Below are 14,921 nucleotides of genomic sequence, written 5' to 3'. Positions count from 1 at the left end.
CGGGAGGGATGGACAATAGATGTCATGCAAGTTCTTTTCCCTACGCACGTATGACTACATACGGAATACATGCCTACATTAGATTGACGAACGGGAGCTAGTTACTTATCACTCCGTGTTATAGCTGTTACATGATGAATCACATCCAGCATACTCATCCATCACCGATACACTGCCTACGAGTCTTTTACTACTGGTCCTTGCTACGTTAGTTTGTCCTAGCTTGTCCCTTGCTACAAAAGGGATTGGGCCACTTTGCTACTACTATTGCTACTCCTGTTACTCTACTGCTGTTGCTAGTGATGTTCCTTGCTACTTCATTGTTACTTGTCGCAAGATCCTTTTTCGTCACCGTTGGCGGGGAAGAATAGTTCCTCGTCGACATGCAACACTGGCGCCATTGATACAACAGTTAGGAATGGTCTGTCGTCAACAGTTCTGTTTCTGACACCGTTGTTATCATACTACTTTGCTACTGATACTTTGCTTGCAGACACTAATCTTTCAGGTGTGGTTGAATCTGATAAAGTCAGCTGCTAATACTCGAGGATATTCTTTCGTTTCCCCTTGTGAGCGAATCAACAAATTTGGGTCGATTACTCTACCCTCGAAAACCGTTGCGATCCCCTACACTTGTGGGTTATCAGAGCTCAACTTTGATTTCAAACTTGCTGGTGAGAAGAGGTTATTTGACATTAGCTCGCTTGATAAATGGCGAACTCAGGCATATGAGAATGCCAAGTTGTTCAAAGAAAAGGTTAAGAGGTGGCATGATAAAAGGATACAAAAGGGTGAGTTCAATGTAGGTGATTATGTCTTGCTATATAATTCTCGTTTAAGATTTTTTGGAGGCAAGCTTCTCTCCAAGTGGGAAGGTCCTTACATTGTTGAGGAAGTATATCGTTCCGGTGCTATCAAGATCAACAACATGGAAGGTTATTGTCCAAGAGTGGTAAATGGGCAGAGAATCAAGCATTATATCTCAGGTACTCCCATAAATGTTGAAAGCAATATTATCAATACCATAATTCCGGAGGAATACCTTAGGGATATTTATCAGCCTGTTTCAGACTCCGAAAACGAAGAGGTATGTGTTTCGGTAAGTAAATAGACTCCAAAAGTTTTCCACTAGGAATTTTTCTCCGTTTTGGAAGGTTTAGAAAAATAGAAAAAAAATTAAGTAGTCAGAAAGCGCACGAGGAGGCGACAAGCCTGCCAGGCGCGGGCCACCCCCCTGGCCGCGCCTAGGGGGCTTGTGGCCACCTCGTGTGCCTCCCGGACTCTATTTTCTTGCGAGTACTCCTTCTGGTCGGAAAAAATCATTATATATTCTCTTGTAAGGTCTGACCCTCGTATCACGCAGATTTCCTCTGTTTTCGTTTCGAGCCTGTTTTCTAGAGCAGATTTAGAGCAAGATGTCGTCTCAGGAATCTGTGGGGAGAACAATCTCCCTCAACTCTATGGAGAAGTAAATTCTGATTTGAAAAGAATGGAGGTCATGGAGGCCAAGGAAAAGGATACCTGAAGAAACCAAGGGCAAAACTAAGGAGGAAAATCAGGCGTGGGACGAAGGGCAATCTATGTTCAACAAGGAAAAAGTTGAAGAAGTGGATTCCCTTCAACCCTACCTACACCTATTGTCTCCGTCCTTGATTGTACTCTTGAGGTTTTGTGAAACAACTCGTGCTTGCAATACTTATCTCACTCGTGAAGTTGTTTTGCTGGAGAAACATATCACAGATCTCCAAGGTATAAATCAAAGATTGATGGCCCTCTTGGAATCAAAGGACATAACAACTCCACCACCATCACCTCCAAGGGAAGACAACTAAGCATGGGTATGGGCAATCCCCTTGGCTTGTGCCAAGCTTGGGGGAGTTGCCCCGGTATCGTACCACCATCACATATTTTGCCTTTACCTTTGTTTTAGTTTATCCCTTTTCAGTTTTCTTTTTCTCTAGTAGAATAAAGGGCTTGGTGTTTTAGGCTTGAATTTTGCTTTGTGTCACCCCCGATGTATTCGAGCTCATGAGCCATATAATAAAGAGTGTTTTAGTCAAGGGCCTTGCATCATGCCATGATCAAAAGGATGAGAAAAGAACAAAAGCATGAAAGATCATGCAATGGTCTTATGGGAAGTGATGGCTTCACATATAAAAAGAATGATGATTGAAACTTGTTGAGGGTAGACAAACGTAGACCTTGGTCATTGTTGGAATTAATAGGAAGTGATAAGGAAGGAGAGGTTCACATATAAATATATCATCTTTAACACCATCTATGATTGTGAACACTCACTACACTATTACATGCTTAGAAGTAGATGTTGGACAAGGAAGACAACATAATGGATTGTGTTTGCTTGGTTCTGAACAATGTTATATGACTAGAGATCCCTTAGCATGTGACGATTGCTTCCACCTCATATTAGTCAAACCTCCCGCACCAAGTAGAGATACTACTTGTGCATCCATAAACCTTCAACCCAGTTTTGCCATGAGAGTCCACCATACCTACCTATGGATTGAATAAGATCCCTCAAGTAAGTTGTCATCGGTGCAAGCAATAAAAATTGCTCCCTAATATGTATGATCTATTAGTGTGTGGAAAATAAGCTTTGTACGAACCTGTGATGAGGAAGACATAAAAGCGACGGACTGCATAATAAAATTCTTTATCACAGGAGGCAATATAAAGTGACGTTCCTCCGCACTAAGAGGACGCACATCCAAACCTCAAAAGCGCATGACAACCTTTACGTTTTGCCCTTATTCCTTATTTCGCCTTGAAAGAGTCATTGTGATCTACACCAATTCCTTATTTCGCCTTTATCTTGGCTAACGTCATATGCTAGGGAAAGATCTATATTCATATGTCAACTTGGAAGTAAGTATTCATGAATTATTATTGTTGACTTTACCCTTGAGGTAAATGGTTGGGAGGCGAAACTATAAGAACCTATCTTTCTCTGTGTCTAGCTGAAACTTTGATCTCATGAGTACCACGTGAGTTGTAGCAATTGTAGAGAACAAAAAGATGATTGAGTATGTAGATTTGCTTTATAAGCTCTTATTTGACTCTTTCCGATGTTGTGATAAATTGCAATTGCTTCAATCACCAAAGGCTATCGGTTGTTAATTCTCAGTAAGGTTCTTAATCCATGCTTTACTTTGTGAAGTGATGGGGTCATAGTCCTAGGGTAGGGTCATAGGCCTACCCTATAGGTCCTACCCAAGGACTACCCCTCACAAAGGACAAGGCCCTAGTCAGTCCCGACTGAATTAAGAGGTCCCCATCATCTAGTCGGTAACAGGTCCTCAACCATCTAGTCGGAGACTAGCATTCGGAGGATACCAAGCTAACCGACTGGCTACACTTGGTACATCGTAACCTCTCTGGAGGGAAACTGCCGTACGTTTCCGGGTGCATTTATTAGCATTTAGCGCATACGTTACCTGTAACGTACGCATTCAATCCCCACTACTCCACCTCTGTACCGGAACCGTTGTGGAGGGCAGCGCACTCTATATAAGCCACCCTCCCCCATTGGTAGAGGGGTTAGCAAATCATTGTATTCCATATTCCACTCGACAGCAAGCTCCGAGAGCACTGAGACGTAGGGCTGTTACCTCCACCGCCGAGGGGCCTGAACTCATATAACCTCGCCGTAGCTAGGACTCTGTCCATCTCATTCGTACCCTACACATCTACTGTCAGGCTTATACCCGCGACAGTTGGCGCCCACCGTGGGGCAGGCGTCTAAGCGACTTCCGACGAGTTTGCGACTACTTCCTTTCGCCATGTCGTCCGGTGGAGATTCGAGCATGGGTCACCAGATCTTCTTCGGCGCTCTCTCCTTCATTGTCGACGATTCGGCGTGGCTTCGGGATGCGCCCCTCGACATCGAGGCGCTTCCCCGTCGCGGGGCTACGCGCTTCCGTGCCGGCGCCCGCGGCATTCTTCTTCTCCAGCGGTCGGCTCCGGTGTCGACCTACACCGCCGTCACGCGCCGCGTCAAGCGGTCCCGCCGTCCGCGGCTCCAACGTTGGGTGCAACACGCCCAAGCGCGCCAGAACGCATCTTCGCAAGTGGCGGTTCTTGAGTCTGTTGTGGTTGCCCCGTCGTCCCAGCACTCGGACTCGGTTCCGACTGAGTTTCCTTCCGAGTATGCGGGTCACGGGCCCGCAGCAGAAGTACACATGGCCAACTCCCATGAAGATCCCCGTCAGGCTGGCCGGAACGAGCACGAGATCGGCGAAGCGTCCGGCGCACGTCGTCCACCTCGCCGTTCTGCTAGTCGGCACACTCGGCGGAGCAACGTGGAGCTGTTCCGCACACCACTCCTCAACTTGGCTGCAGCTGCCAAGATAGCCGATTCCCTCCAGCCGACTGATTCAGAGGCTGGTAGAGGGATCGAGCAGATCCGAGCCCTGTTGCACACGGCGCAGCAGCAGAATTCAGCGATCTCCGAGTCGCACAACCGGATCTATAATAGTTCCCTCCACGCGAATACGCATCGGTCGGTTCACAGCCCTGGTTCCCATCAGCGCCACAGGGGAGGCAGCCGTTCCATGATTCATGAAGATTGCCGCCGCTCACGCACCCCTCCGCGGGGTGGGCCATACGGGTCCCGACATCATGATGATCGGCGTTCAGTCGGCGACCCTTACGACCCAAGACCCGACGCAAGAGGACATATCGCCCAGCGGAGAGTCGACACAGGTCGAGCCCACTGCGATGGTCGTGATACCGACCGTCCGAGTGGAAGCAGGGCCACTGTGTCTGGTCCCGAGTGTTTCAGTCGAGCCATCCGTTCGGCTGACATCCCTCCCAACTTCCGATTGGCGACGGGAATTAGCAAGTTCACAGGAGAGTCCAAGCCAGAAACGTGGCTGGATGACTACCGAGTGGCGGTCCAGATCGGAGGAGGGGACGACCATGTCGCCATGAAGCACCTCCCTCTGATGCTCGACGGCTCGGCGCGAGCGTGGCTAAACCAGTTGGCCCCCTCAAGCATCTACAGTTGGGCAGATCTGGCCCGAGTGTTCATCGGGACCTTCGAAGGGACGTGCAAGCGCCCTGCTGGCCTTGTGGAGCTCCAGCACTGCCTCCAGAAGCAGAATGAGCCCCTGCGTGACTTCATCCAGCGCTGGACAACTCTCTATCACACGGTGGAGAACGTCACCGAGCATCAAGCAGTCTGCGCTTTCAAGGCAGGCGTGCGGTACAGGGATCTGTACCTGAAGTTTGGCCGAACAGGCGACATCTCCATGAGCAAGATGATGGAGATAGCAACACGCTACGCAAATGGTGAAGAAGAGGACCGCATCCGGAGAGGCAAGCACAAAACAGTCGCTGATGGCGATGGGGGCAACACTCGGAAGTAGAAGCAGAAAGCTCCGACCGCTCCGCAAGCGGAGGCTGCAGCTGTAACCAATGCCAAGTTCAAGGGTAAAGGGAAGGCTCAGTTCACCCCCAAGAAGAAGCAGTTCAATAACCCCATCCTGGACCAGCCATGTCTGGTTCATACGAAGATGGACGAAGAAGGCAACCCCATATATGCGAAGCATACCACTCGACAGTGTCGCCTCCTGATCCAGGGGTTCAGCGAAGGGCAACCGAGCGAGAAGGACCATGAACAGGATGAGGAGGATAAGGAGGATCCGTTCCCCCAACTCCATGCAACCCTGATGATCTTTGCTGACATCGAGAGAAAGAGCCGACTGAAGCTGGTGAATAGAGAGGTGAACATGGCCACCCCTTCCAACCCCAAGTTCCTCAAATGGTCTCAGGTTGCGATCACCTTCAACCAGTCGGATCATCCGGCACATGTACCCACCCCGGGGAGACAGGCCCTGGTCGTCGACCCGGTGGTAGAAGGAGTCCGACTGTGCAAAGTCCTCGTGGATGGCGGCAGCGGCTTGAACATCATGTACGCCGACACCCTCAAGGGGATGGGCATCCCGATGTCCCAACTCAGCGAGAGCAGCATGCAGTTCCACGGAGTCGTCCCTGGACGGAAGGCCAAGTCACTCGGCCAGATCGCGTTGGACATCGTTTTCGGCTCCGACAAGAACTTCCGCAAGGAAAAGCTGACGTTCGAAGTGGTTGACTTCAAGAGCGCTTATCACGCAATTCTGGGTCGCCCAGCGTATGCGCACTTCATGGCCCGTCCATGTTACGTGTACCTGAAGCTGAAAATGCCAGGCCCGAAAGGTGTGATCACCATCACAGGCAATCGGCAGCGGGCTGAAGAGTGTCTGCAGCAGGGATCAAGAATCGCCGACCAGCAGATGGCCGTCCTCGAGCTGGACGAGTACAAGAAAACAGTCGACCCCGCCGACCTGATGCGCTCGAAGAAGCCGGCTTCAGAGTCTGCATTTCAGTCGGCGGGGGAGACGAAGAAGGTCAGCATCCACCCGACGGACGCCACTGCTGCCCCGACGAACATCTCCACCACCCTCGATCCTAAATAGGAAGCCGAGCTCACCCAATTCCTCCGTGAGAACTGGGACATCTTCGCATGGAAAACCTCTAACATGCCAGGTGTACCCAGGGAGTTGGCTGAGCACCGACTGCACGTGGATTCCACGGCTCGGCCTGTCCGAGAGCGCCTGCGCCGGTCCGCCGCGCACAAGAGGAAGGCAATCGGGGAAGAGGTGGCCAAGCTGCTGGAAGCCAACTTCATTCGCGAGGTTCACCACTCCGAGTGGCTCGCCAATGTTGTCATGGTGCCCAAGAAGGACAAGTCGCTCCGAATGTGCATCGACTTCAAGCATCTCAATAAGGTCTGCCCGAAAGACCATTTTCCGCTCCCCCGCATAGATCAAATTGTCGATTCGACTGCGGGCTGCGAGCGTCTGTCATTTCTCGATGCCTACTCGGGCTATCATCAGATCCGTCTGTATGGCCCCGATGAGTTAAAAACAGCCTTCATCACCCCATTCGGGTGCTTCTGCTACATCACTATGCCATTCGGTCTGAAGAATGCAGGAGCTACCTTTATGCGCATGATCCAAAAATGTCTCCTCGATCAGATCGGTCGGAATGTGGAGGCATATATGGATGATATCATAGTCAAGTCACGCAAAGGTTCCGACCTGCTGACTGACTTGGCAGAAACATTCGCCAACCTTCGTAGGTACGATATCAAGCTCAACCCAGCCAAATGTTCATTCGGTGTTCCCAGCGGAAAGTTACTCCGTTTCTTTGTTTCCGAACGAGGGATCGACGTCAACCCCGAAAAGATCGGGACCATCATCCGAATGGAGAGGCCGGTCAGAATAAACGATGTTCAACGGCTCACAGGTTGCCTAGCGGCTTTGAGCAGGTTCATCAGTCGACTCGGCGAAAAAGCACTTCCTCTGTACCGACTCATGAAGAAATCAGATACTTTCGAGTGGACAGATGAAGCCCAAGTCGCATTCGACAACCTCAAAGTCCTGCTTTCCACCCAGTCGGTTCTTACTGCTCCGCTCAGTAAAGAGCCCCTTCTTCTGTATATCGCGGCTACAAATCAAGTCGTCGGTACTGTTCTTACAGTCGAACGAGAAGAAGAAGGCAAAGCATACAAAGTTCAGCGGCCAGTGTACTACGTCTCCGAAGGCTTGACCCCTTCCAAGCATAGGTATCCCCATTATCAAAAACTTATCTACGGGATTTACATGACTGCGAAGAAGGTGGCCCATTATTTCCAAGACCACTCGGTGTGTGTCATTTCTGATGCTCCATTGTCGGAAATTCTCCACAATCGAGATGCGTCAGGCCGAGTGGCGAAGTGGGCGATGGAGATGTTGTACTGTGACATCAAGTTCGAGGCCAAGAAAGCTATTAAGTCTCAAGCTCTGGTTGACTTCATAGCAGAATGGGTAGAACAATAGCAACCGACCCACATCTGCTCAGCCCATTGGACAATGTTCTTCGATGGGTCCAAGATGTTGAATGGCTCCGGCGCTGGCGTTGTGATCATATCACCAAAGGGCGACAAGCTCAAGTACGTGCTACAGATACACTTCGATTCCTCCAACAACGAGGCAGAGTATGAACCTCTCCTCTACGGGTTGCGTATAGCCATCTCACTCGGCGTCCGTCGCCTGATGGTCTACGGCGATTCAGATCTGGTGGTCAATCAAGTGATGAAAGAGTGGGACGTCAGAAACCCCACCATGACTACATACTGCAATGCAGTGAGGAAGCTTGAGAAGAAGTTTGAAGGTCTAGAACTTCACCATGTTCCAAGACTGAAGAACCAAGCAGCTGACGAGTTAGCAAAACTCGGATCCACTCGGAGACCAGTCCCGAGTGACGTCTGCCTCGAGCACCTCCACCTCCCCTCAGTCAAAGAAGATCCTTTCACAGAGGAACCAGTACAACCTAAGAGCACAACAGATCCGACTGAAGTCGATGTACCTGCTGTGGTTGATCTGGTCATGGAGATTCTAGCTGTCATTCCCGATTGGACTGTGCCGATCATGGCATATATCTTGAGGCAAGAACTTCCAGAAGACGAAGTACAAGCCAGGCAGATAGTCCGCAGGTCGAAGTCATTCACTGTTATTGATGGCCAATTGTACAAGGAAAGTATCTGAGGCGTTCTTCAACGATGCATCTCCCCAGAGGAGGGGCAGCTGATTCTGGAGGATATTCACTCGGGGACCTGCGGTCATCACGCTTCTTCGAGAGCAATCGTCGCCAAGGCATTCAGGGCTGGCTTCTTTTGGCTGTAGGCTAACGAGATGGCTAAGGATATGGTTGATCGATGTGAGGGCTGCCAGTTCTACTCCAACAAGTCCCACAAGCCAACGTCTGCGTTGAAGACGATCCCTCATACAGTCGGCCCATTCAAGACAGGCCAAGGTGGATACACACATTTGTTGGTGGCACTCGACAAGTTCACGAAATGGATCGAAGTGAAGCCCATCAAGAAGCTCGACGCCTCAACAGCCGTCAAGTTTGTCAGGGACATCATCTTCAGATTCGGTGTACCTCACAGTATAATCACGGACAACGGGACAAACTTTGACTCGGACAGATTCAAAGGTTTCTGTACAAGCCAAGGCATCCGAGTGGATTTTGCTTCCGTAGCACATCCTCGGTCCAATGGACAAGCAGAGCAGGCAAACGGACTTATTTTGCAAGGTTTGAAGCCCCGACTCCTGCGAGAGATAGGACATGCCGCTGGCGCTTGGGTTACCGAGCTACCTTCAGTGCTTTGGGGACTTCGCACAACCCCAAACAGATCTACAGGGCGATCACCGTTCTTCCTCGTTTATGGAGCAGAAGCGGTCCTTCCGAGTGACTTGCTTCACAATGCGCCACGACTCGAACTCTTCTCCGAAGCCGAAGCAGAACAAGCAAGGCAAGACGGAGTGGATCTTCTGGAGGAGGAGCGCGAGATGGCATTAACTCGCTCGACCATTTATCAACAAAATCTGCGGCATTTTCATGCACGCCACGTCAGAAGTCGCACGTTCCAAGCAGGCGATCTGGTGCTCCGAGTGGATCAGCAAAGACCTCACAAGTTGGCTCCGGCCTGAGAAGGACCCTTCATCATCTCCAAGGTGCTGAACAACAGAGCATACAGATTCTACAACATCGAGAGGGAGACAGACGAGCCGCGTGCATGGAACGGAGATCTCCTGAAGCCCTTCTACACATGACCGTCGACTGAAGCAATGTAAAGGACAAGTGTTGGCGAAATAATATAAAGCAGATTGAGTTTTTTGCAGGTTCAAAGTTCTTCCGCGGTCGCAGACTTTGGTCTCAAAAAAAGGGGGGCTTAGCTGCGATCCAAAATCGCCTAAGTATTAACCTTCTCCGAGTGTGCACTACACGTCACACTCGGGGGCTTAGCTGCGATCCAGAATCGCCTAAGTATTAACCTTCTCCGAGTGTGCACTACACGTCACACTCGGGGGCTTAGCTGCGATCCAGAATCGCCTAAGTATTAACCTTCTCCGAGTGTGCACTACACGTCACACTCGGGGGGCTTAGCTGCGATCCAGAATCGCCTAAGTATTAACCATCTCCGAGTGTGCACTACACGTCACACTCGGCGGCTTAGCTGCGATCCAGAATCGCCTAAGTATTAACCATCTCCGAGTGTGCACTACACGTCACACTCGGGGGCTTAGCTGCGATCCAGAATCGCCTAAGTATTAACCTTCTCCGAGTGTGCACTACACATCACACTCGGGGGCTTAGCTGCGATCCAGAATCGCCTAAGTATTAACCATCTCCGAGTGTGCACTACACGTCACACTCGGCGGCTTAGCTGCGATCCAGAATCGCCTAAGTATTAACCTTCTCCGAGTGTGCACTACACGTCACACTCGGGGGCTTAGCTGCAATCCAGAATTGCCTAAGTATTAACCTTCTCCGAGTGTGCACTACACGTCACACTCGGGGGCTTAGCTGCGATCCAGAATCGCCTAAGTATTAACCTTCTCCGAGTGTGCACTACACGTCACACTCGGGGGCTTAGCTGCGATCCAGAATCGCCTAAGTATTAACCTTCTCCGAGTGTGCACTACACGTCACACTCGGGGGCTTAGCTGCGATCCAGAATCGCCTAAGTACTAACTATCTCCGAGTGTGCACTACACGTCACACTCGGGAGCTTAGCTACGATCCAGAATCGCCTAAGTATTAACCTTCTCCGAGTGTGCACTACACGTCACACTCGGGGGGCTTAGCTGCGATCCCGAATCGCCTAAGTATTAACCTTCTCCGAGTGTGCGCTAAACGTCACACTCGGGAGCTTAGCTGCAATCAAGAATCGCCTAAGTATTAACCTTCTCCGAGTGTACTCTTAACGCCACACTCGGAGACTTACGGAATTCCACGGACCCTCAATGAGGCTCACGCAGATGTCAAAACAACTGACATGTTCCGAATGTTTGCCTTTGGCTTCACCAAGAAACGCCAAACAAAAACCCGAATCAAAATTGCAACAGAAGAGCAAAAATTCGATTCAAAGCTCTAGCAAAGATAGTTTATTCGGTGCGGATCAAGCTTACCCGCACCGATCTAAGAATGTGACGGCCAACAGCAGTGGCCAAAGTTTCTTACAGATTAACACTCGGCATACCGAGGATAAAGTTTTTTCACGCGTCAGCTGGGTCGGCGCCAGGACTAGAGGGCTCCACGAAGGTGTCCAAGTCGATTCCGTCGGCGATGCGGGTAGCACTCTCAAGGAACGTCTCCATGAAGTCTTCGAATCGAAGCTTCTTCGTGTTGGCGACCTTCAGTGTCTTCAACTTCTCCTCGCGCACCTCCTTGCAATGGACTCGGACTAGGGACAGAGCAACATCTGCACCGCAACGAGTTGCAGATTTCTTCCACGACTGCACTCGGTTGGGAATCTCCTCCAGTCGGGCCATCAGGTTCTCCATCTCCTGCCGCGACTCATCCTTTGGCCAAAGTTCCTTCTCGATTCGGCCGACGACTTCTCTCAGTCGACCGATGAAAGGACCCACTTTGCCTACGCGGATATGCGCCCGGAGCAGATCCCGATTGGCGTCCTCGCCGAGTGGCACGTTGTCGCGAATGGACCGCTCCACGTCCGCCGCTCCAGCTTCAGCATCAACGCAAAAGTCTGCAACAAAAGGGCAAGCATATAATAAACGCCGAGTGTCACGCACACAGTACAAGCACTCGGCAAAACATAAGATTACCAGCCAGTGCGTCATCATCTGCCCGGCCCAGTCGCTGACATACTTCTCCTGAGCGGTGCATCGCTTATTCAGGACTACCATCTGATTCGTGAGAGCAGTCCTCTGTTTCTTCATCTTTTCCACTTCCTCAGTCAACACCTTGTTCGCTTCACGCGCCTCCTCCAAGGACTTCTCTCGTCCCTCCAGAGCATCCTTCATGCCGGCCATTGCGAGCATAGCCGCATCAAGCTCCCCAGCGAACTGGTTCCTCTCCGCTCTGAGAGCCTCATAGGTCGTCCCCATTTCACAAGTTTTCTGCCACCAAGCACCAAGGAACAATCAGAAAGTTCAACAGTTAAAAGTCTAAGTTCTTCAGACCACTGCCGACGCAAGCAGTCGACAGCGCTCTCGGGGACTACACCCAGTGGGTTCACTAAGAGTGACCCCACTGGCATGCAGCTCAAGCAGGTCTGCCCTATTGAGATGCATGTTATCACCTACGCCTACGAGGCCAATAATACCCGACCTGAGTACAAATTACTCTCGGGGACTTTTACAGTAAGTGCACTCCGAGTGCCACAACTACGCGCACTCGGGCATGTTATTTACAGACCTGACCAAAGCATAGACAATATGTATAAAGACAATTGCCGGTGCAAGCACTCGACAGAAGTCTCGGGGACTACACCCACTGGGTTCACTCAGAGTGAACCCACTGCGAACAACAGATGCTATCCAAAAACACCCAGTGGGTTACAAGAGAAAAGTAAATACTTACTAGCCCACTTACTCGGATATCATCCCGCAGCTCCAGGCTCCGCTGGTACAAGGACGCGACGGAGTCGTAGGCCCTCTTGGCCTCCCCAGCCAGCAGCTCCGCCTGCACCATGGCTCCCTTAGCCGCTCCCACCTGCTCCTCCGGGAGACGCCGGATGTTGAATTCGGCATTCGACGAGCCTGGCATCGTCGGAAGCTCCTGAGGCATCCCGAGGTCCGCTCCAGTCGGCACCTCAACCACCGGCGCCGATTCAGTCGGCGGCAGCGCCTCAGTCGGCAGCACGTCGGCGGCGAGAGCGGCCGCAGGAGGAGCAGCCTCAAGAACAGGCTCCACGGCTAGGTCGGTTCTCCTCTGGTCCCCCTCGTCCAGGCAAATCGCCCCTGACAGGCCGAATGACACGAGGTCTCAGAAAAACAAAGCGGCAGAACCTATGGTAGAATAAAACACTCGGAGTCACTACAACACACCTGGCTGGGACGAGACGACGTTGTCCGTGTCCATGGGGTCATCTTCTTGACGCGCCGGAGAGGTGGCAGAAGTAGCGACTCTGTCGAGTAAAATCCATTCGACCAATGAACAAGAATTCACTCGGATATCAGAAGAAATTAGAGGATCGATACACTTACGTGGAGGTGACGGGGACAGCAACCCTCATCCGCGGCAGAGCCTTCCGAGGTTTGGACCCACTCGGTGTGGCCGCCTTGGAAGACTGACCCGCAGGCTCAGTGGCAGCATCCCTGGCCCTTTTAGTGCTCCGAGCACTCAGGACCACCGGGGCAGTAGGTGGAGCACTCGAAGATGCTGGAGGGGCCGAGGGAACGACAGGCTCGTGTCGGCGCTTGGTCCGATGCTCTGTTTGTGGAGGTGGAGAGTCCTGCTCTTCGTCTTCCTCCTCTTCCTCGCTGGTCTCTTCCTCCGACTCCCCGCTGTCGGAGACATATTCAGCGCTCTCCACGCTGCCCTCCTGGTTGCCTTCCTCCTCCTCGGCCGGGTTCCCGTTCGAGACGGGGGAGAACCAGTTGGTCCACTCCTGCATAAAATTCAGTCGGCGGCATCAGACATCACACAGAGATATAGACAAACGACAAGAATTAAGACAGTTCAGTGCACTCGACAAGTGTCACTCACCTGATTCGGTGGAGGATGATCCGCGTTGTAAGGCTTCACTCGCCGAGATCCTTTGGGATTCTCGCAAGGGCCCGTGATTTGGAGCACCCACGAGGTCACCCTCTCCTCAGTCACGCCCACCACGTTGGTCCGAGTGGAATCTTCGGGCCCCGTGTAATGCCACATGGCATGGTCGCGAGCCTGCAGAGGCTGGATCCGCCGACCAAGGAAGACCTCTAGCAAGTCTATGCCGGTGACCCCCCTCCTGACGACGTCCACGAGTGCCTCGACCAAGGGCTGAATGTCGATCTTCTCCGCCTTCGAGAGCGCGAGTTGCTTAGGCGGAGCGGGCCGATCTAAACTAAAAGGAGGCAGCCCAGTAGACGCATTCGGACAGGCGATATCCGGACAGTAGAACCACGTCGACTGCCAGTTCCTGACCTACTCACTTAACTGAAGAGAAGGATAACTACTCCGACTCTTCTTCTGAAAACCTAAACCCCCGCAGAGCTGGAGGAGATGCGTCTTGTCATCCGACTGGCTAAGTCGTTTGATGGTTTGGGATCTGGCGGAAAAGATGTGTTTGAACAAACCCCAATGGGGAGGGCAGCCGATGAAACACTCGCACAAAACTATAAAGGCAGAAAGATGGGCGATGGCATTCGGAGGAAAATGGTGAAGTTGGGCCCCGAAGTGATTCATGATGCCCTTGAAGAAAGGATGCGGGGGAAAAGAAAACCTCGGTGGACGTGGCTGAGGAGCAGGACGCGCTCCCCCTCCTGAGGCGCTGGCTCGACCTCGTCCTCCGCCGGTAGCCTCCAGGACTTATGCACGATCATTTCGTGTTCCACCAGTTGCAGCAGATCCCCCTCCGTCACCGTGGAGGGGAGGAAGTCGCCCTGAATCCACCCCGCCGGCAGCGGCCGCTGCCGCCGCTAAGTAGGTGCCGCCGCCTTGCCCTTCTTCTTCCTTGCCTCCATCTTGCTGGTCTGACCCTTGGTCATGGAGGCGATGGCGAACCCTCGGGAGGAAGGAGAAGGAAGGAGTGTAGGAGCGCTGGAGGTGGCGAGGAAGACAGAGCAGGCGAGAGCGAAAGATTCGGCGAGCGTAATGAAGAAGCCTCGCCGCCGTGATTTAAATAGGGTTCCGACTGGGTCACTGGCGGGTGGCCCCGAAACCTTATCCACCCGACCGGCCGTGGCGATATAAGTGGAGGGGTTGAAGGCGCGAGAATCGAGGCGTTAGGCGCTACTCGAGCGCGCCCGCGTCATCCCCACTGGACGCGCGGAAACCAAAATTTGAAGATCCCGGAAAATCCGCCGCTGTTAGTTGACCGGTCGTGTCAAAAGATGCCGCAGAAGCACTCGGCTTTTGATAGTCTG

The sequence above is a fragment of the Hordeum vulgare genome, chromosome 7H, assembly GCF_904849725.1.
Source record: "Hordeum vulgare subsp. vulgare chromosome 7H, MorexV3_pseudomolecules_assembly, whole genome shotgun sequence".
Classification (NCBI taxonomy): domain Eukaryota; kingdom Viridiplantae; phylum Streptophyta; class Magnoliopsida; order Poales; family Poaceae; genus Hordeum; species Hordeum vulgare.
Note: the sequence above shows the minus strand (reverse complement) of the source record.